The sequence below is a fragment of the Salmo salar genome, chromosome 02 (assembly GCF_965601325.2).
Source record: "Salmo salar chromosome 02, fSalSal1, whole genome shotgun sequence".
Classification (NCBI taxonomy): Eukaryota; Metazoa; Chordata; class Actinopteri; order Salmoniformes; family Salmonidae; genus Salmo; species Salmo salar.
This window is the reverse complement of record NC_138292.1, coordinates 70,033,910-70,057,852: the sequence shown is the minus strand read 5'-3', so window position 1 is coordinate 70,057,852 and position 23,943 is coordinate 70,033,910. Positions and strand designations below refer to the sequence as shown.

The 23,943-nt window shown below is 41.2% G+C and overlaps 1 long non-coding RNA gene across 1 annotated transcript; it reads right to left on the bottom strand.

The window, feature by feature from the left end:
• Positions 1–5,119: 5,119 nt before the first annotated feature.
• LOC106592146 (uncharacterized) lies at positions 5,120–23,176 on the bottom strand. The gene is made up of 2 exons (XR_014381848.1): positions 22,631–23,176; positions 5,120–7,663 (listed from the first exon to the last, which is right to left on the bottom strand). It is a non-coding gene; the product is annotated as an uncharacterized LOC106592146 (long non-coding RNA).
• Between the last annotated feature and the right edge of the window lie 767 nt (positions 23,177–23,943).

Genomic DNA, 23,943 nt, shown 5'->3' with positions numbered 1-23,943 from the left:
CCTGTATTATTATTCCATGCTTCACCATTAAGTGAATTATTGCCAATACATATTAATGTACATTTGGTTTTGATATTTCAGATTGACAATTCATGTAATATTTAGTAATAATTATTAATGCAACCAACTGACAATTTTTGGGTACAATTATATTGACATTGTTGCCCTGCTTTTAGAATATCAGGGTTCATTCTCAGATGTGCCAACCCAAATGTACTAGAGCATGACATTGGGGACTGTGCCCCAATCCAACAACATGCCTATCAAGTGAACCTGGAAAAGAGAGAGAAGCTCTGCAGTGAGGTGGAAAGTTACTACGGATATTGCAGGAGTTTCCTCTTGAAATCAGACATGTCTGTGGTAAGGACAACTTCGTTGCTGATTTTCTCAGATGTGGGCAGTCAAAAAGATTTGTGTTTTGCGTTTAGCCAGTGCATTACCATGGATCACAATTTATTTTGACTGCACGTTTTTCTGTATTGGAGATTAGTTTTGTTGGGGCTCGTTCCAAGTGGGATGAGAGTTCTAGAAGCTAGTGAGTTTTAGGAAGACGAGAGTTCTAGAAGCTAGTGAGTTTTTCAAAAATTAAGATTGTAGAAAAATATATATATTTAGAAATGTGTTTTTTCCTGTTTTTAATTGTTGACAGCCAGTAGACACCATGTTTATATTGTAGGAGGTGAAGCATTGTAGTTGATTATAATGTGAAATAGATGTTGTTTTCTGTTGGCGGTGAGCAAACTTGTCCAACAAAAATCTAGGATATATTTGTTGTCTTAAGGGGGAAGTTGGTACAGGCTTTGGTTTTTCCATTTATGTTTTGAGGTTGGACTTTAGCACATATAGCTCGTATAGCACGTATAGCTCGTTAGCACGTATAGCACGTTGGCACGTATAGCACGTTAGCACGTTAGCACTGATTGATGTCACCTCGTTAGTCAGTATGTGTTACACCTGTGCTGGCTTGTCCATCTCATTAGTGGGAAGGTGTTTCACCTGAGCTGGTCCAGGTTCTATTTAAGAGTGTCTGGCCCAGTGCTCCAGTTGTCTTGATAGATGTGTAGAGTCAACACCTTTAGTTGCTCCACCGTTTTGGTTTGCTTCCTGTCTTTAAGTTTGGTGTGGGTTTTTCTTTTGTTTGCCTCTTCTTGGGCAGATTTAGTGGGTCTCATGGTGGGTGTCTTTTAGGTCCCAGTTGTTACTAGTCAACTTTCAATGGACACCCCCATAGTGTCTTTCAGTACCCCTCCTAAACCCCCACCTGTTTAGTTGTGGTTGTTAGTTCCCTCTTCTATTTAAGGACCATTTCTGGTTTTCCTGCTGGGGAACGTAACAACAATGTAGTAAAACAAGCTGATATTTTGGGTTGGATATTGCATCCAATTCTTACTGTTTTAATCGATGGCATTTCCATAGGATGCTCATTAGTCTTTCTCTTTTTTATCCACTTATGTTTGTGTGGTATAAATTGTTTATTTCTGTTTTTTTCCTGTGAAGCCATTGCATCCATGTCTGAAATGTGCTGTATAAATAAAGCTTGTTTTGAACATATTGCGAAACAAATTAACCCGATGACTGACCAATCAACAGACTCTTGCTAAATCAATGAACAAATATGTGCAAAAGCAACACATATCTTGGTATGAAAAAGAATATAAATTCAGTGTATGGTATGTAAGTTTAGTATCACTTTTCAACCAACACAGTTCATTTGTTGAAAATGAAAAATGTTGAAATAAACTATACGTCTAAGGATTCAAGTACTGAAACAAACAAACGGATCAATCCCACTTTTCAAGCCTGCTGAAGGCGTGGTGGAGTGGTAAACACCACCCCCGGCTCTACCAGGGGCTTGAGGTGGTCTCCCACTGCTCTGCTTATGTCATGTTCTGTGGCCTTGCCGTTCCATTTCTTGACTGCCCCTGTAACAAAGAAAGAAACGCATTTAGTCATATTATATAAAACACTCAAAGTAATGGCAAAGAAGCATCTACGGCCTCACTTACACCTGGCACCTAAATGTGACTTTTGTCATCTGATCACTCCAAGCTGCATTAGGTTCAGATCTACCAGGATGGGCCTTTGACATAGTCTGGACGCAGTCAGGCCACTGAATATGCATAACATTGTGAAGAGATGTGAGGAAAAGTACATTCTTCACAAATGACCTTCATAATATCAAAGAACAAATGTGTGTGCCTGAGGGGAAATTCACATTCATACAGCCAAAAGGGGTGAGAAATTACACCAATATCAGTGGACAATTTGCACTAATGTAAATAAACATATACTTTTTTGCTGACGTGATGAAACGCTAAGGGTACATAAATATTTACCATCTAAAACATGTGTGACCTCTCACCTCTCTGGCTGTAGAAGTGTTCTTCCTCACCAGTCCTTCAACAGCTCTCTGACTGAGCTCCACCCTCACTGGGTCTTCAGAGGAGAGGAAGGCTGAGGAGGGATGGAAGGATGAATGGATCAGTCAGTCAATAAAGTGTAGAGCTGCTGTCTATGCTGTGACAAAATCACTATTTTAGTAGTTCATTAAAGTAAATTAGGCTTTATGACTGCTGAATACCAACTATCAATCACTTAGATCATGTATTTTCAGGTAGAGATACATCTTTGAGACGTCCCTAGCCCATTGAAGTTGACATTTAAAATGGTTAAGGTAGGGTTTAGGGTAGGGATGTCACAAGGATCCCAGATTGCATTGACCATTGTGCATTCTTCTGTCTCTTTTACATAGCAGGTGATGGGTTCTGACTTCTGAACTTGAAAATATGATATATCCTTATGTGAAATTTAATGAAACAATAATGTATGTTGATGCTAATATGATGTATAATATTCCATGATGTTTCTATATGATAACAACAGAGTCAAATATTTAATATGCCATATACTATTTTTTAACAGTTTCACTAATTCATTTTAATTAACTTAATCATTATGATTCAACATCACTTCACCGTCTTACCTCATACTGTATTGGAGCAGCAGCAGCTGACTGCCCAGTTCAACATCAGTTCACCGTCTCACCTCATACTGTATTGGAGCAGCAGCAGCTGACTTGATCGTTGATGCTAATCATCAAATAGCATTTTTGAATCTGAGAGTAAATAGAGCCGACTACACTCTAAAAATGAAGGGTTCAACTGGAGTTGTTCTCAGAACCCCTAAGAACCGTAGGGTTCTTGGTCAATGAAAAACAGCCCCATAAGGTTCTTCAAAGAACTTGTTAGAAGGTGGGTTTATCGAGCCTCCGTTGTTGCTGGACTTCTTCAGGGAACTTCGCAATTACAACAGAAAACGCTGGTGACATGTTTGGATGCGACTACAGTTAAAAAGGTTAAGTTGGGTTGATGTTTGGCTCTGAATATGTATCGAAATAATTTATAGAATAATATAACATACTAATAATGAATAACGAAGACAATTATGGTTTTCTGTGAATAGCTTCCATAACGTTACTATAGCAAATTAACGTAAATATTAGAAAGCCGGGTTTGACCGTTGTCGTTGTATGAGCTACAGTACAGTACCGTTAGCTAGCTAGCCCCAGCTCCTCTCATACTGGGAAGACCCCCCCCCCCATCCGAATTTTCAGGCCTTAAGGGCAGTTTTATTTCAAATGTAGTACCCGGATGGAGAAAATCTAAAAAGCGTTTTATAGTTACATCGTTAGGGTAAGTTAACCTAAAGTGGACACACTCCCACCAGTTTCTGAGACAATTGGCCAGACTTTGTAGACAGTTTAATAATGCTTAAACCTCATCTTTATCAAATTATCCATTAAAGATACAAACTCAAAACCTACGTTTGTCCTCATACGGGTTGTTTAAATGATATTCCCAGTATTACTTCATCAAATCTCTAGTAATCGATTATACACACACAGAATTGATCATATTTTCATATATTCACAGAATCCATATAAAACGTAAGAAATGTTTAGGTAGTCACGGCAAACATTCCATTTGCTTTTTCAAGGACTCTCCACAGCTACAAAGCAGCTCTCCAAACATACTTCCAGCGAACCAAAAAAGATATACGTTTGGTTCCCAGACAACGACCGGATCGTCAACGGTTCTCTAACCTCCCAGAGACCACGGCAAAAATCAAGCCTCCCAGGAACTATAGACCTTCCACTGCTTCCTAAACTATCATCCCGCTCTCAATACCACCCTGTGATATTCTATGACTGGCAGTGAAGGAACGGAACCCCAAGATAATGTTATAATAAAACTTATTATCCAAATGTCAATCGTCTGATTAAGCATTTTTCTATATGAGGAACTATAGATCTCTGTGAGGAACTATAGATCTCTATGTTACTATCCAAACATCAGATTATGACTGTCACACAACTCTCATATCACAGTCACACAATGCTATTCCCAAACATACCTAATCAATTAGTTGTTTTTCAACAATATTTTAACCTGCAGGAATATTTCCACATTTCTATCTCATGGTTTGTTCTTAGGATAATGCAACACATACATTTACATTTTTCAATACTTCTAAAATGGGGTCCAGGTTTAAAACAATTACAGGTGCACCGTACTATCTTATACTATATCATAAATTGTCTTAACTACTGAACACAGATTCTACATTTACATTTACGTCATTTAGCAGACGCTCTTATCCAGAGCGACTTACTAGCTTTCATCCAGTTCACACAGATAGCTGACAGCCTCAGAGCCTCCTGACTGGGCCCTGTTTACACCTCCAGGGTGCCCCCCTCACACAGAAATACACACTCAGAGCCTACTGCCTCGGCCTTGTTTACACCTCCAAGGTCCCCCCCTCACACAGGAAAACACACTCAGCCTATGAGGCTTTTCTAAAAACTACACTTTGTGTGTTTCGCTCACCTCATTCTTTTTTTTAAACTACGTTCGAGATGTGGTATCCACTCAGATCAAAGGTGGGTCCATCTGCGCCGTTCCCGAAGTGTGGTCTCCCAAGATTGAGGGATCCCTCGTGCACGATTTACCCAGGTCGTCAGGAGCGGTCACCAAGTGAAGATTCACATTCCCATCGCCAAATGTGGTTGTTAATTTCTTTAATATCAAATGAGGAGACAAACTTATCACACAAGTCAGAGTTATTCTTAAAATAAATATTTATTCACTTATAAAGGGAGCAGGTCAATACAACGCACACATATAAAGTGAATCAATTGAGTGCTCTACGATAATGATGGCTGGTCGACGAATCACCGATTCGTTGAGAGCCGAGAGACAAAAGTACAAAGGTCTTTTACAGCCAAGATACACCCCTTTCAACCTACATGATGAACAACAGATGTATAGAACGGGTCACAAGGTTAAGATTTGTATGAAAGATACTTATAATTCTCAGCAGACAGTATCTGCTGTAAAAACAGTACTCTTTGTGTAGAGACCAGGGTTTGGCCCTGGGGGTTATCTCTCCCTGATACCATATAGAACAGAAACATTAACTCATGTTCTGGAATGCGGTCTCTTTAGGTTTTATCGCCCAAAAAACATTGTAAATCTCCTGTCAGTGTTATCTCCCAGAGGCCCATCCTCAGTAGAACACACAGACACAATAGTTATAAGAACCCTCTATTCTGTTGCATGAAACAACCATTTGATGCAATAAAAGTATTATAACATAATCTTGCAGTTTTGCTCTCGGTGTCCACTGAATGTTGACTAGTAACAACAACTGGGACCTAAAAGACACCCACCATGAGACCCACTAAATCAGAAACAAAAGAAAAACCCACACCAAACTGAAAAACAGGATGCAAACCAAAAAAGGTAGTGCAACTAAAGTTGTTGACTCTCCACATCTGTCAAGACAACTGGAGCACTGGGCCAGACACTCTTAAATAGAACCTGGACCAGCTCAGGTGAAACACTTTCCCACTAACGAGATGGACAGGTGTAACACATACTGACAAACAAGGTGACACCAATCAGTGCGCCATACGTGCTAAAATCCAAACCTCAAAATATAAATGGAAAAACCAAAGACTAACACCTTAAGAGAATGCTTACCACCAACAGAAAACAACTTTTATTTCACATTATAATCAACTACAATGCTTCACCAATATAAACATGGTGTCTACTGGCTGTCAACAATTAAAAACAATTTTTTATCCCCACTAGCTTCTAGAACTCTCGTCCACTTGGAACGAGCCCAAACAAAACTCATCTCCAAAACGGAAAAACGTGCAGTCAAAATAAGATCCATGGCAACTCACTGGCTAAACGCAAAACACAAAACTTTTTGACTGCCCAACCTTGAGACAATCAGAAACCAAGTTGTCCTCATCATGGACACAAGCACCAAAAACACTGTTGTTTTGACAAGTAGCAATAAATCACTGATATCGATTAGGGTGGAAATCAGGTTGTACGTGCTGTTGAAACAAGCACAACTAAAAAAACACATGGAAATGGGAGATGTCTTTTACCTCGACTGATTAGAGAACAACCTGCAGAAGACAATTAGCTACATTTGGAATGATGCATTTACATTTAGAGGTCGCTAAACAAAGGAACGCAAAAATATTTTTCATTACTCTTCGATATCAGGCTAAAATAATTTGTGCGAGAGAAGGGAGATGAGGTTGCATGTCCTGTTAAAACTAACAGCTCAGAAACCACATGGAATCTGGGAGAAATGTGTACATCCCTGGTTAGAGGTCAATTTGTAGAAAACAGCTAGCTACATTTTGAAGTGTTGCATCTTGATTCCAGTGGGTCACCAACATGGTAAGTGTAACACAACTATTTTTTTGTTAGTCACTTTTTGTTAAATCACAGAAATAGTACTCTTCCATTTCAGAGCCTGGACTTTCCCCCTGAGGCTAATATCCATATCATGCTGAAATCAATTGATAAGGGGGCAAACGTTTAGGCTTCTACATTGTGACATCATTAAAATACTGCTACTACTTTCTCTCCTGTGTGTGTTCTCTGGTGTACAGTCAGATGCCCAGATTGACCAAAACTCTTCCCACATTGATCACAGCTATAAGATTTATCTCCTGTGTGTGTTCTCTGGTGTAGAGTCAGACTGCAAGATGCAGCAAAACTCTTCCCACATTGCTTACAGCTAAAATACTTCTCTCATGTGTGTGTTCTCTGGTGTACAGTCAGATGTCCAGATTGACCAAAACTCTTCCCACATTGATCACAGCTATAAGATTTCTCTCCTGTGTGTGTTCTCTGGTGTAGAGTCAGATTGCTAGATGAGGTAAAACTCTTCCCACATTGACCACAGCTAAAACGTTTCTCTCCTGTGTGTGTTCTCTGGTGTAGAGTCAGACTGCTAGATGCAGCAAAACTCTTCCCACATTGATCACAGCTATAAGATTTATCTCCTGTGTGTATTCTTTGGTGTAATGTCATATGGCCAGATCGAACAAAACTCTTCCCACATTGATCACAGCTATAAGGTTTCTCTCCTGTGTTGATTCTCTGATGAATTTTAATGCCTGTTGAGGAGGTGAATCTCTTCCCATAGTCAGAGCAGCAGAGAGTTCTCTTCCCTGTGGATCTCTGCAGGTTTTTCTTGAGGTGTTCTGATCTGGAGAGAGACTTCTCTGTGTCTTCAGCATCATGATGTTGTTGAGGCTCCCCAGAGGATCCACGATAGTCACGTCTCTCTCCTGTGTGAACAAAGTAAGACAAATGGTTAAAGGCCTACAACAGCGGAAATCCACTGTAAAGGTGATGCCAACAGCGTAGCCATGATGTTGTACAACAATTGACGTCTGTAATGAATGTTAAAATGAGCAAGAATAGTCATATTTTGTCTTGCTTTCACATTAGTAGTAAATCGGTGATTGTAGGCTAGAAATAAGTTATTAAAGTTGTTGAAATCCTAAGCAGTGTGCCAGATGACTTTTGGTCTCCAATACAGGACCCTTTCTGTGTTTGCTAAAATTGCGGCACGAGGGCGATGCCCACACAATTTGGTTGGAGAAACTCCTCCCTGCTAATGAGGAAACCACTAGTTATGGATGTAGTGTATCTGCCTGGAGCAAACATGGTGAGCAAAGATTTTAGTTTTTCACAATGTATTCTGAATGTGAATGGGGGAAAACTCAGGGGAGTAACCTCCATTTCCAGGTTGCTTATGAGTGCATTTCACACTACTTTGGATTATAATTGTAAGGCTTGTTGGAATGTCCTGCTTAATAAAATGTTTGTGTCATCATTGCAAATCAACCGCTTTATACTTAAAAAAACACTTCAACCAGTAAAATGCTAGCTTTTCCATCAGCCTGACAATGAGTGTTTGTACACTATTTGCAAATTGGTCCATAACTTCCCCTAACAATAACATAGACCTACTGCAGGACCCATAACTTCACCTAACAATAACATAGATCTACTGTAGGACCCCTAACTTCACCAAACAACAACATAGACCTAGGACTATAAATCATTTAATATTTCAGGTGAAAAATGTAAAGATACCAGATACTTTTGTGAATAATCCCACTAGGCTACTCTGTAATGTGTTGTCATTCTCAATGTCCTGAATAAAAGAAAATAGCTCTGGGTGTTGTACAATAGCCTACCCATCAAGGAACGGCGGACTATGTATTTTTGTAAATAATAGCTGGTGCACGATATCTAAGGAAGTCTAAGGAGTATCTCATGATAAGCTGTAGACCACACAATCTACCTCCCAAGTTTATCTGTATTTTTCGTTGCCGTTTACATACGACCACAGACTGAGGCTGGCACGAAGACCGTATTGAATGAGCTGTATTCTGCCATAAACAAACAGGAAAATGCTCACCCAGAGGCGGCACTCCTAGTAGCCAGGGACTTTGCTTTGCTTTATCTTGGCCAGGTCGCAGTTGCAAATGAGAACTTTTTCTCAACTAGCCTACCTGGTTAAATAAAGGTGAACTAAATAAATAAAAAATAATGCAGGGAAACTTAAATCCGTCTTACCAAATTTCTAAGATTTCCAAAGCTCTCCCCCACCCTCCATTTGGCAAATCTGACCATAATTCTGTCTTCCTGATTCCTGCTTACAAGCTAAAATTAAAGCAGGATGCACCAGTGACTCGGTCTATAAAAAAAGTGGTCAGATGAAGCAGATGCTAAGCTACAGGACTGTTTTGCTATCACAGACTGGAACATGTTCCGGGATTCTTACGATGACATTGTGGAATACACCACATCAGTCACTGGCTTTATCAATAAGTACATCGATGACGTCGTCCCCACAGTGACTGTACGTACATACCCCAAACCATGGATTACAGGCAACAGGCAACATCTGCACTGAGCTAAAGGCTAGAGCTGCCGCTTTCAAGGAGCGGGTCTCTAACCCGGAAGCTTATAAGAAATCCCGCTATGCCCTCCGACGAACCATCAAACAGGCAAAGCGTCAATACAGGACTAAGATCCAATCGTACTACACCGGCTCTGACGCTCATTGGATGTGGCAGGGCTTGCAAACTATTACAGACTACAAAGGGAAGCACAGCCGAGAGCTGCCCAGTGACACAAGCCTACCAGACGAGCTAAACTACAGCAAATAACACTAAAACATGCATGAGAGCACCTGCTGTTCCGGAAGACTATGTAATCACGCTCTACGCAGCCGATGTGAGTAAGACCTTTAAACAGGTCAACATTCACAAGGCCGCAGGGCCAGGTGGATTACCAGGATGTGGACTGCGAGCATGCGCTGACCAACTGGCAAGTGTCTTCACTGACATTTTCAACCTCTCCCTGTCCGAGAATGTAATACCAACATGTTTTAAGCAGACCACCATAGTCCCTGTTCCCAAGAACACTAAGGTAACCTGTCTTAATGGCTACCAACCCCTAACACTCACATCTGTAGCCATGAAGTGCTTTGAAAGGCTGGTCATGGCACTCATTAACACCATTATCCCAGAAACCTTAGACCCACTCCAATTTACATACCGCCCGAACAGATCCACAGATGATGCAATCTCTACTGCACTCCACACTGCCCTTTCCCACCTGGACAAAAGGAACACCTATGCGAGAATGCTATTCATTGACTACAGCTCAGCATTCGAAACCATAGTGCCCTCAAAGCTCATCAATAAGCTAAGGACCCTGGGACTAAACACCTCCCTCTGCAACTGGATCCTGACGGGCCGCCCACAGTTGGTAAGGGTAGGTAACAACACAAACGCCACGCTGATCCTCAACACAAGGGCCTCTCAGGGATGCGTGCTCAGTCCCCTCCTGTACTCCCTGTTCACTCATGACTGCACGGCCAGGCACGACTCCAACACCATCATTAAGTTTGCCGATGACACAACAGTGGTAGGCCTGATCAACGATGAAAGAGCCTATAGGTAAGAGGTCAGAGACCTGGCCGTGTGGTGCCAGGACAACAACCACTCCCTCAATGTGATCAAGGCTAAGGAGATGATTGTGGACTACAGGAAAAAGAGGACAGAGCACGCCCCCATTCTCATCGACGGGGCTGTAGTGGAGCAGGTTGAGAGCTTCAAGTTCCTTGGTATCCACATCCTTGGTGTTCACATTATAGGCTTAGTTAAATGGTGAACTGTTGAAATCATGGAAACATAATGACTATTCTAATTCTAGAGCTGGAATAGAATGTGCAGCACCTTGAATACATTGTTTTTTTCATGACAACCAACTAATAAACCAGGGAGGAATTATTGACAGGTTAGGAGGGTGATGGAGACATCCAAGAGAGGGAAATCACGAAGGGAAATGGTGGCAAGTAGTGCAGACGAAAGGGAGAAAAAGTTGGTGAAGCAACAGATGTGCTGGAATGAGAACAATATAGATGCTACATCAAGAAACTCACATCTTTCACAGCAAAGAGCGAGGGAGTCCGGGGATGACTGGAGGAGCAATGGAGGAAGCATTGTGGGATTCTCTTGGCCCGAGTACAGTTGTTGAGACTGACTGGACGATGGTGAAGAACATTGACTCTGTACAGTTGTTGAGAATGAGTGGACGATGGTAAAGAACAGTGGAGTGAAAAGGGCTAAAGTTGGTAATGAACAGCAGTTTATGATTGGAGTGGGAATCATCAGCAAGGATGTTTTTGGGTGACCCGTTAGCAGTCTCAAAGATGGTGAAGGATGAATTGGGTAAAGTGGAATTGGTTTGAGTGACCAGGAGCGGTATGATGCTGATTTTGTGTGTCAACAGCGCAAAAGGAGAAAGCTCTGTGACTCAACAAGATGTGGACGTACGATGTGGAAGGCTATGACTTTCAGAGTAGGGCACCGGTTAAAAGTGTCATCACTGGTGTGGCGTTGGACAGAGAGGCTGAGTGGTTTAGGGATAACATTCCAGGTAGACGCACGTCGATTAAATTGAATGATAGACGGAAGGTTTTACTGTCGTTTGGTGAACTGGTTCTCCCATCTTATGTATAACCTGGGTATGTGAGATATGCGGTGAGACCCTATGTACAGAAGCCGCTGCGGTGTTACAATTGTAAAAGTTTGGACACGTGGCAAGTGTTTGTCTAAGGAATAAATATGTCGTAGTTGAAGAGTCAGATGAAGCATGTTGTTGTAATTGTGATGGGAATCACGTTCCCAAGTTCCTGGAGTGCCCTGTACGGATGAAGGATGTCACAGTAGCTAGGATCAGGCCCATCCAGCAGGTGTCCTATGTGGAGGCAGTGAAAATAGCTGAAGGAGTGAGTAGAGAGGTAGTGGATGTCCCACAGTCTGCATTGAAGCCATGCAAGAGAAGGATCCCAACACACTAATAGTGAAGGTGGACTTTGTTGTGTTTATAGAGCAAGAGATAAATTGTACTAGTCAAACGAATAAAGAAATCAAAAGAAGCTTGACATTGTGAAGGTGGCAAATAGATTTCTAGATCTCCAGAATACTGAATGAAGAGGTTCCCCCCCTCCCAGATTCCTGAACATTTTTTGTTTTTGGGGTACATCACATTTAACAAACCAAACATTGAAATACCCTTATAGAAGGTAAAGTAAAAACCCAAACCGGTCCGTGCATCAATACTGGTAAATAGTCAAATACGGTATACCGCCCATCCCCAAGGCTAGGTTGAGAGTGGGCAGACATCGTACACATCACACTCAGGCAGACAAGACGTTTGATCCGACCAAAGACCCGCAACTCAGACTTAGCCGAGGTACGGGCACCCAGGAGAGGAAGTCACTATCAGAAACACTAAGCCTCCTAAATAATGCTACACGATTGTCAAGAGAACTTGAGGGTGGACTAGCAGGGAAACAGTGCCAGATGTACCCTAGTCTCGTACATGCCAGGGGGTGAGCACGCTCTACCACTAACATGCTGACCACAGTGCTCGCGTCACGTGCACGAGCATTGCAAAATAAATAAATGTACACATACATGTTAATCAATCATTGCACCCACACTGCTTGCGCGCGTCAACGAGCTTCTGCGTAGCCAGGTGCTAAAATAGAACTTGCTTCTATTTGTGACACTCGACGCACTGCAAGTCCCACCTCTCCCATCTCCTCATTGGTTTTTAGGAGCATATACCCACGTGGGTGATTGAAAGATGAACTGAGGTCCACACTCCAGTGCAGTTGATGGTGGTAATGCACCTTAAAAAGTTGGTTGCCAACTGCCATATAAAGTCCAAAGAAGAAAAGGAAGCCTGAAGGAAGGAGGAGAGATGATGAGAAACTAATTTGGTTCGACCGCAAGGCACTACTGCCATCTAGGACCGTTTGGGGCGTTGCTACTGGTTACCGATTTTGATGTGATATGCAAGAATTATGTGAAAGTATATGAAATTATTTTGATGTGATAGTATTTGAAACTATTTTGATGTGATATGAAAGTATTGTGTGAAATTATTTTTGATATGATATGAAAGGATCATATCAGGATCCGCCCCTTTTTTTTCCAATTCGGAAAATTATATTCCCAAATCTAACTGCCAGTTGCTCAGGCCCTGAAGCAAGGGCATGCATATTCTTGGTACCATTTGAAAGTAAACAGTTTGAAGTTTGTGGAAATGTGAAAGGAATGTAGGAGAATTTAACACAGACCTGGTAAAAGATAACACAAAGAAAAAAAAAAAACCGTTCTTTTGTATTTTTTTGTACCATCATCTTTGAAATGCAAGAGAAAGGCCATAATGCATTATTCCAGCCCAGGTGCAACTTAGATTTTGTCCACTAGAGGGCAGCAGTATATGTGCTAAGTTTTTTCTGATCCAATGAGCCATTGGATTTCTGTTCAAAATTGTCTATCAAGACTGCCCAAATGTGTCTAATTTGTTTATTAGGGATAGGGCTGGAGAAATGTAACCATCCATGATATCAACATTATAGTTTTAACCATGTTTTGAGGATATACAGTGTTTGTTTATATTTACTGACAAACATTGGAGTAAAACAAGCTTATTTTAGGTTCTGATGGGGTATGACAGTTGAACTAAGCTCATGAGGCATTTAAGTGAATTCTTCAAGAAACAATGAGTACATATCATTAATGTATGAGTCCCAAAATGGATGTAACAACTGCTGATTGCCCTTTAAGAGAACATCTTGGGCTAAGCTAATAGGAGATATTGAAGACTACAGTATTTCAGGCATTGTCATTGGATGCATTTGATCAATTCTTAACTTGTTGTTGATGGTCCACTCTTGATGTTCTACACGTTACAGTGTAGCTTCAACCATTCCTACAGAACAACATTAAAGTGTAGAACCCCTTTACTGCATATTGGTTCAACGACTGCAGAGACGGTACTTACTGGTGTTTAACAGATCTCCAACCTCCTCCTCTTCCTTCAATGTGACAGTCATCTCCCCTTCCTCCTCTTTCACTCCAAAAACTGCATCCTCCTCTTTCTCTTCCTCCTCTTCTTTTACTGTAACATCCTCCTCCTCTTTCACTCTGAACGCGTCTTCCTCTTCTTTCACTGAAACGTCTTTCACTTCTTCTTTCACGGTAACAGCCTCACCCTCTACTTGTTTTTGTATTGTAACATCCTCATCTTCCTCCTCCTCTTTCACGAGAGCTTCTTTCTCCGTCCAGCAGACCTCCTCTTCTTTATCAGGAGGAGAGTAGCTTAGTGAACTCATGTTCGGTGATGTTCGCTAGCTAACATTAGTGACTAGCTTTGTTCTAAGCTAATTTAGCAAACCAGCTAACTGACAAACAACGTAAATATATAATTAAATGGGCCAACAAATACATACGACAGACGTGTGTTTAAAACACATCGACTAATATACACCAAAACAGTGTAAAGAGCGTGAATGTTATAGCTATGTTTGCTAGAAAGCTACCGAGGTGTCTGACTAGCTGTTGTTGTTGAAGGAGCGTCTCGTCCACTAGGTTATACGTCACACTGGCAGCATCGCCTGAACCTAAAATACACACATCGCCATCTGCTGACTGGAGTGGGCAACGCAGTTGAGGAACAAAAAGTTTATTTTTCATTTATTTCATAAAAGTTGAATATTATATTAAGTCGTTCAAAGAGAAGCATGTGTTGATTGATTCGTGTTTAATGAGTGAGCATTTAAAACAAACTTTACACCTACTACACATTTGCATTGAACCATACTTCTGACATGGATCATTTTGACCCCAGAGGCATATCTTTTATCATAGCCAAAATGGGGTTTATTACATTTTTCATGACTTTGTCAATCAACTTGTTGTTAATAAATCTAAATCATGGTTTAGTGTTTCTGTATCAAAATGGACTTTTAACAAATTCAAATCCTTTGGAGTCATTTTGACCCCAGCCAAAAGCACCTTTGATAAATAGGACATTTATTTCAAATCAAAATCAAATCACATTTTATTGGTCAAATACACATGTTTAGCAGGTGTTATTGCGGGTGTAGTGAAATGCTTGTGGATCTATCTCCGACAGTGCAGTAATATCTAACAAGTAATATCTAACAATTTCACAACATATACCCAATACACACAAATCTGAGTATTTGAATCTAGGTTTCTCTGTAGACATGATCCATTCCACCAGAGGGTGGAGGGGCACCTGTATCAGTGGTTTTGATCAGATAGACACCTGCAGACACACAGTATAGTGCCTCCCATGTACTCTCCTAAGATTGGACTTTTCTATACCACGTATCACATTACTGTGTACAAAACTGCCAGGGGTAGAAAACTCTGCCAGCGGTATACAGTGCATTCGTAATGTATTCAGACCCCTTCACTTTTTCCACATTTTGTTACATTACAGCCTTATTCTAAAATTGAAGATTTTTTCCCCTCATCAAATCTATACACAATACCCCATAATGACATCACAATACCCCATAATGACAAACCAAAAACAGGTTTTTAGACATTTTGGCACATTTATTAACTTAAGTATTCAGACCCTTTACTATGAGACTCCAAATTAAGCTCAGATGCATCCTGATTCCATTGATCATCCTTGAGATGTTTCTACAACTTGATTGGAGTCCACCTGTGGTAAATTCAATTGGATGGACATGATTTGGAAAGGCACACACCTGTCTATATAAGGTCCCACAGGTAACAGTGGATGTCAGAGCAAAAACCAAGCAAGGAATTATCCGTTGAGTTCTGAGTCAGGATTGTGTTGAGGCACAGATCTGGGGAAAGGTACCAAACATTTCTGCAGCATTGAAGGTCCCCAAGAACACAGTGGCCTCCATCATTCTTAAATGGAAGAAGTTTGAAACCACCAAGACTCTTCCAAGAGCTGGCCGCCCATCAGAACTGAGCAATCGGTGGAGAAGGGCCTTTGTCAGGGAAGGGACCAAGAAACCGATGGTCACTCTGACAGAGCTACAGAGTTCCTCTGTGGAGATGGGAGAACCTTCCAGAAGGACAACCATCTCTGCAGCACTCCACCATTCAGGTCTTTATGGTAGAGTGGCCAGACAGAAGCCACTCCTCAGTAAAAGGCACATGACAGCCAGCTTGGAGGTTGCCAAAAGGCATTCAGGCCAAAGAGTTCATTCTTGGTTTCATCAGACCAGAGAATCTTGTTTCTCATGGTCTGAGAGTCCTTTAGATGCCTTTTGGCAACCTCCAAGCTTGCTGTCATGTGCCTTTTACTGAGGAGTGGCTTCCGTCTATGGTAGAGTGGCCAAAGGCCTGATTGGTGGAGTGCTGCAGAGATGGTTGTCCTTCTGGAAGGTTCTCCCATCCTCACAGAGGAACTCTAGAGCTCTGTCAGTGTGACCATCGGGTTCTTGGTCACCTCCCTGACAAAGGCCCTTCTCCCCTGATTGCGCAGTTTGGCCGGGTGGCCAGCTCTAGGAAGAGTCTTCCAAACTTCTTCCATTAAAGAATGATGGAGGCCACTGTGTTCTTGGGGACCAATGCTGCAGACATTTTTTGGTACCATTCCCCAGATCTGTGCCTCGACACAATCCTGTCTCGGAGCTGTAAGGACAATTTGTTCGACCTCATTGCTTGGTGTTTGCTTGGTGTTTGCTCTGACGTACATTGTCAACTGTGGGACCTTATATAGACAGGTGTAATCATACACAATATGATTTCATGTGGCATAAACAAAAACACATTCTCAGTCGAAAATATAAGTCAGAATACAGCCTTTCTATTCTCTCATTTGGTTTCAGGTTCTCTGAATGTCCTTCCACACAGAGAGAGAACAGTGGTAGGACTTTTATCTTGTGTGTCCTCTTATGCTCCTTCAGGCTCCCTAACCAGGTAAAACCCTTTCCAGACTGGGAGCATTGGAAAGGCTTTTCTCCTCTGTATCCTCTCATGAGCTTTTAGGTCCGCCATTCATGAAAATCTATATTTACACTGGGAGCAGAAAATGCTTTTCTCCTGTGTGTATTCTCTCATGCCTTTTCAGGTTAGTTAACATGGTAAAACTCTTTTCACACTGGGAACATTGGAAAGGCTTTTCTCCTGTGTGTATCCTCTCATGAGCTTGTAGGTCCCATAACTGAATAAAACGCATTCCACAGTGGGAACAGTGATAAGGCTTTTCTCCTGTGTGTATTCTCATGCCTTTTCAGGTTAGCTAACACGGCAAAACTCTTTCCACACTGGGAACATTGGTAAGGCTTTTCTCCGATGTGTAGTCTCGCATGCTTTTTTAGGTTTCCTATCCGGGTAAAACTCTTTCCACAATGGGAACATTGGAATGGCTTTTCTCCTGTGTGTATTCTCTCATGTTCTTTTAATTGCCCTATCTTAGTAAAACTCTTTCCACACTGGGAACATTGGAAAGGCTTTTCTCCTGTATGTATTCTCTCATGCCTTTTCAGGTTAGTTAACATGGTAAAACTATTTTCACACTGGGAACATTGGAAAGGCTTTTCTCCTGTGTGTATCCTCTTATGATTTTTTAGGTCTCCATTCTGATTAAAACTCATTCCACATTGGGAACAGTGATAAGGCTTTTCTCCAGTGTGTATTCTCTCGTGCCTCTTCAGGTTAGCTAACACAGCAAAACTCTTTCCACACTTGGAGCATTGGAAAGGCTTTTCTCCAGTGTGTGTCCTCTCATGCAGTTTCAGGTTACCTAACCAGTGAAAACTATTTTCATAGTGGGAGCAGTGGTGATGTCTCACTGGTTTGGGCGTCTCTGGGTCAGGTTCCCCTGAAGGAGTCTTCCCGCTGTCAGAGTGAGAGAGTATCTCGTTAAACAGAGACCTGAATGAAACCTCCACATGATAAAACTGTCTTCCTATGAGGTTTAATCTAGACTAGATCCCTCAATAAAAGAGCAGAACTGGTCATCACAGAGTGGCTGTAGTGCTTTGTAGGCTGGGTAAATCCATTTGAATTCAATACATTATTGACAGCATCGCTTTTGATTTAAAAAAATCTTTCCTAACATGTTTGCCTATGGAAGAAGTGATAAGAAAGTTACTTTTTGTAACTGAATGTAAAAACATTCATGAGATATACAGTACGAGTCAAAAGTTGGGACACACCTACTCATTCCAGGGGTTTTCTTTATTTTTACTATTATCTACATTGTAGAATAATAGTGAAGACATGAAAACTATGAAAACACATATGGAATCATGTAACCAAAAAAGCGGTAAACAAATCAAAGTATAGATTTTAGATTCTTCAAAGTAGCCACCCTTTGCCTTTGACAGCTTTGCACACTCTTGGCATTCTCTCAACCAGCTTCACCTGGAATGCTTTTCTAACAGTCTTGAAGGAGTTCCCATATATGCTGAGCACTTGTTGGCTGCTTTTCCTTCACTGCGGTCTAACTCATCCCAAACCATCTCAATTGGGTTGAGGTCGGGTGATTGTGGAGGCCAGGTCATCTGATGCGGCACTCCATCACTCTCCTTTTTGGTCAAATAGCCCTTACACAGCCTGGAGGTGTGTTGGGTCATTGTCCTGCTGAAAAACAAATTATAGTCCCACTAAGCGCAAACCAGATGGGATGGCGTATTGCTTCAGAATGCTGTGGTAGCCAGACAGGTGTCTGCCTTTCCAAATCATGTCCAATCAATTGAATTTACCACAGGTGGACTCCAATCAAGTTATAGAAACATCTCAACGATGATCAATGGAAACAGTATGCACCTGAGCTCAATTTCAAGTCTCATAGTAAAGGGTCTGAATACTTATGTACATAATAATAATAAATAAAACAATAATAATTGTTGCATTTTTTCTAAAAACCTATTTTTGTTTTTTCCTTATGGGGTATTGTGTGTAGATTGATGAGGATTTTTATTTATTGTATAATAAGGCTGTAACATAACAATATGTGTTAAGACTTTGAAATAAATAAGGGATTAAAGACATCCGAAAAAACACACACACACACACACACACACACACACACACACACACACCTATATATATATATATATCTCAGAATGAGGACAGACACCTCAGAACAAACTTCCTTTAGATTTTTTGGGGAAAACAATGTTACTATGGTTACTGTTGTTCCGTGGTGTGAATGTTATCCAATGTGTTACTCTGGTTACTGTTCCATGTTGTGAATGTTATCCAATGTGTTACTATGGTTACTGTTGTTCCATGTTGTGAATGTTATCCAATGTGTTACTATGGTTACTGTTGTTCCATGTTGTGAATGTTATCCAATGTGTTACTATGGGTAATAGCAGTATGGCCTAATACGTTTTTTGACATGAAATAATTTAAATATTTTTTGTTGATACTTCCATTGGTCTTACAATTCAAAATTAAATAGCAAAATTATCCTTGGTATAACCTTAAAACATTTCTCATTCCGTTGTCGTTGGAGTGAGGCCTAGCCTACTGGTGAAGGGGGTCCCATTCATATTGGGAAATTATTTGGCTGGAGGGAAGGTTGTGCCAAATCCTGTGGTTTGTAAGGAACCCAGAATTGAGGAACCTGATGGGTTATCAGAAAAGTACCCTAAAGTGTTCCCAGCATGTGCCGTTACACGTGCTCTGTCTAAGAAATTCGCCGGGAGCAAGTCTAGTGTTGAGGATGTCAGCGATCCCACCATGGTCAATCTGTCAGACATTTATGGGTGATCCTGATTTCAGTAAACCTCCTGAGTTGACCTCTCCTTTGAAAACCCCAAAGGTGAGAGTTCATAGAACCTCTGAATAAAGAGAGGATCCCTACAGTTGACACTTGGATGTCTAGGAAGCAGCAGATTGCTGAACAGAGTAAAGATGTTTCCCTCTCCCCTCTTTTTGCTGAGATGCATCCAGAAGAGGAGTTTGATGAAGGGGTTTGTGGTGTTGGTAATTTTGACAGAAATTGTGTTCTAACGAGGAAATGGCGTTCTAAAGAGGAAATGGCGCTCTAACGAGGAAATGGCGTTCTAACGAGGAAATGGCGTATTAATGAGGAAATGGCGTATTAATGAGGAAATGGCGTTCTAATGAGGAAATGGCGTATTAATGAGGAAATGGCGTTCTAATGAGGAAATGGCGTTCTAATGAGGAAATGGCGCTCTAATGAGGAAATGGTGTTGTCCCGGCACTTCTGGGCAAGACGATTGGCCCAGTTTATATCATTATACATTTACATTTTAGTCATTTAGCAGACGCTCTTATCCAGAGCGACTTACAGTAGTGAATGCATACATTTCATTTAATTTCATACATTTTTTTTGTATTTTATTTTTGTACTGGCCCCCCGTGGGAATCGAACCCACAACCCTGGTGTTGCACACATCATGCTGGCGTTGCAAACACCATGCTCTACCAACTGAGCCACAGAGAAGGCCGTTTATATCAAATTGTTGTTCCAGCTACGCTTCGACAAGAAATACTGAGGTTGGCTCACGATGGTAGTACGGCAGGCCATCTTGGGGTCAACAAGACGTCTGAAACAGGATGTTGTAGCTCACTTTAAATCCTGTGGCGTTTGCCAGCGGACAGGTAAACCGAACCAAGCTGTACCGGTTGCACCTTTGCAGCCTATTCCTGCTTTTGACAAACCTTTCAGCAGGGTTGTGGTGGACTGTCTTGGTCCTTTGCCCAAAGCCAAGAGTGGTAAGTATTTCAGTTAAGTAGTGATAGACTATTAATAATGCAGACATGATCTAGTAGTTCATATGTATTACTGGTTGAGTGTACTCTTCTGGTTGAGAGACATTTTTGGCTTTCTTGCCAGGGAACGTCACAATGGATGTTTTAAAAAAAACACTTTCCTACATTTCCGCGCAGCAGGCCTAGTAGTTCTATGCTCAGGTGGGCGCTACCTCAACATGATCAGGACAGAGAAACCAGACATGCTCATTGCTCACATGGAGCACTCCAAACAAAAAGACATTGAAAAAAATGGACAAATCTTGTAAATGATGGTTCTGAAATAAACCAAAACTGGTTTCTCACAAGTGTAGCAGGTTTTGAACAGACAACGTTTCCACTCCGAGAATGACAACGGTAAATGACTGTAATTAATACATGCATTAACAGAAATGAATGTAACCAAATGACAGGAAGTAACAGTACATTTACTACTGGTGACATTTGTAATGGGGAATTGATATAATAAACTCAATCTAAGGGCAATCAATTCACACAATGAAACAACGAAGGAGCAAGAATTGGTAGAAGCCAGCGGAGGACATTCTGAAGAGCGACTCATCTATATCTTCACCACACAACCCTCCCCTTCTCCTTGTCTCAACATTTTCAATTATACTCAAGAGACATTATCTTCACACCTATTTGAGATGCTTTTCACTGACAGCCACAACTCAATAATCAGCGAAGCCTATTACCACACGCGCTGCCCAACTAGGCATAAGCCTACAAGCTTGTGATTTGAAACCATACACAGCTATTTTTTTAAAGAAGCTAATGATCAGCGATTCCTCTGTGGCAACGTCATGCTTTCTGGTGAAGTATTTTATTTATTTCTGTATAGACAGGAGTAATTATATCATTTGGGCAAATGTATTTCAAATTATTTACCTGTTGGACCCACCACTATGTCATTTCTCTCCTGTTCTATTAGACCCGCCACTATGTCATTTCTCTCCTGTTCTATTGGACCCACCACTATGTCATTTCTCTCCTGTTCTATTAGACCCACCACTATGTCATTTCTCTCCTGTTCTATTGGACCCACCACTATGTCATTTCTCTCCTGTTCTATTGGACCCACCACTATGTCATTTCTCTCCTGTTCTATTAGACCCACCACTATGTCATTTCTCTCCTGTTCTATTGGACCCACCACTATGTCATTTCTCTCCTGTTCTATTAGACCCACCACTCTGTCATTTCTCTCCTGTTCTATTAGACCCACCACTATGGCATTTCTCTCTTGTTCTATTGGTTTTCATATCAACTTTATTTCGTTGTCCAGAAGCCAAAAGGTACAATCTTAGTTGTTGCAGCTTTAGACTCCCCCTCTTTCTAAGTTTCTAACAGAGATTTTCATCTCTGTCAGATATGAACCTCTATCAGGTGGACTGTATAGAACGGTGTGTTCATCTCTGTCAGATATGAACCTCTACCAGGTGGACTGTATAGAACAGTGTGTTCATCTCTGTCAGATATGAACCTCTACCAGGTGGACTGTATAGAACAGTGTGTTCATCTCTGTCAGATATGAACCTCTACCAGGTGGACTGTATAGAACGGTGTGTTCTAATAAAAACACTATAGGAGTTGTCTCGAGATGGCGATGCATATTCATGCCATGAGTAGTAGCTTTGCATTTCTCTCCATTGAATACAGGCGGTTGATGTCAACAACCCTCATAGAATATATAAAAAAATAGATTACAATAATAAGAAGTATCCACCAATCCAAAGAAAGGGTAGGCGGGAGCTAGAGAACCAGCAGTGACACTTTGTGGACAACGACTCCCCTTGTTAGGGCGGAGAGACATCTTGTCAGTATATCCATAATATTTGGTGTAACCAACCCAACTCTCGCATGGCACTATTGGGAGGCACGGTGTGTAGTAAAACATCACTACACGAAAATCACAACATGCCGTGCCCCCCAGATATATATTTGAGAAGGGTCTATGTTAACTGACTTTTTGAAAACGGAACGGAGAAAACAAGGGGTAGCTTGCTCTCTACGTCGTCTGATTCTAGACATATCAGTCATCATCCTAGGGCCCTCCATTGAAGAGGTATTGACGAGCCAACTCCGGATATCCAAAGTTAAAAACAAATTTAAGGCGGCACTTACTGGTGTTTAATCAGATCTCCTATCTCCACCTCTTCATCTTTCAATGTGACAGTAATCTCCCCTTCCTTCTTCACTCCAAAAACTACATCCTCCTCTTTCACTCTGAACGCGTCTTCCTCTTCTTCCACTGTAACGTCTTTCTCTTCTTCTTTCACTGTAACAGCCTCACTCTCTACTTCTTTTTAACTGTGACATCCTCCTCTTCCTTCTCCTCTTTCACGACAATGTTCAGCCCCAGAGCTTCTTTCCCCGTCCAGCCGACCTCCTCCTCTTTAACAGGAGGAGAGTAGTTTATGGAGCTTATGTTCGGGGATGTTAGCTAGCTAGCCATCATTCGCGACTAGGCTAGCGCTAACTTAACCAGCCAGCTACTATAGCTGACTAATACAAAATAACGTGATATTCAATTAAATAGGTTAACAAGAAGATACGACAGAAGTGTGTCTAAAACACAGCAGCTAATATACACCGAAAGCGTATAAATAGCTTGAATCTTTCGGCTATGTTGGCTAGCAAGCTACCGAGGTGGTTGACTAGCTGTTTTTGAACAACCGTCCACTAGATTATACGTCACGCTAGCAGCATCGCCTGAAAGACGGACATCGCCGTCTGCTGACTGGAGTGGGAAACGCAGTTGAGGAAAATATTTTATTTTCAGACAAAGATTATTTTTAATGAATTTAATGAAATAATACCATTATATTGAGACATACAAAGACAGGAATGTGTTGATTGATTAGTGCGAATAAAAAATGTTTACCACAGCATATTTAAGGTAGTTTCATTAAGTCATACTACATCTAAATTGGCAGCTAGCTACTGTAGGTCTATCTCCTACAATGTGTAACAATACCTCATATAGATGTACATAAGGAACAGACTAGGTCTATACAGGCTCCTGCATGGTATAACAATACATCATGTAGATGTATATAATGAACAGACTAGGTCTATACTGCTCCTACAAGGTGTAACAATACCACATATAGATGTACATAAGGAACAGACTAGGTCTATACAGGCTCCTGCATGGTGTAACAATACATCATGTAGATGTATATAATGAACAGACTAGGTCTATACTGCTCCTACAAGGTGTAACAATACCTCATAGATGTATATAATGAACAGACTAGGTCTATGGTGGAATTAGCTCCCTCACGACGCCAGGACAGTGGAGTCAATCACCACCTTCCGGAGACACCTGAAACCCCACCTCTTTAAGGAATACCTAGGATAGGATAAAGTAATCCTTCTAACCCCCCCCCCCCCCAAAAAAAATAAAAAGATATAGATGTACTATTGTAAAGTGG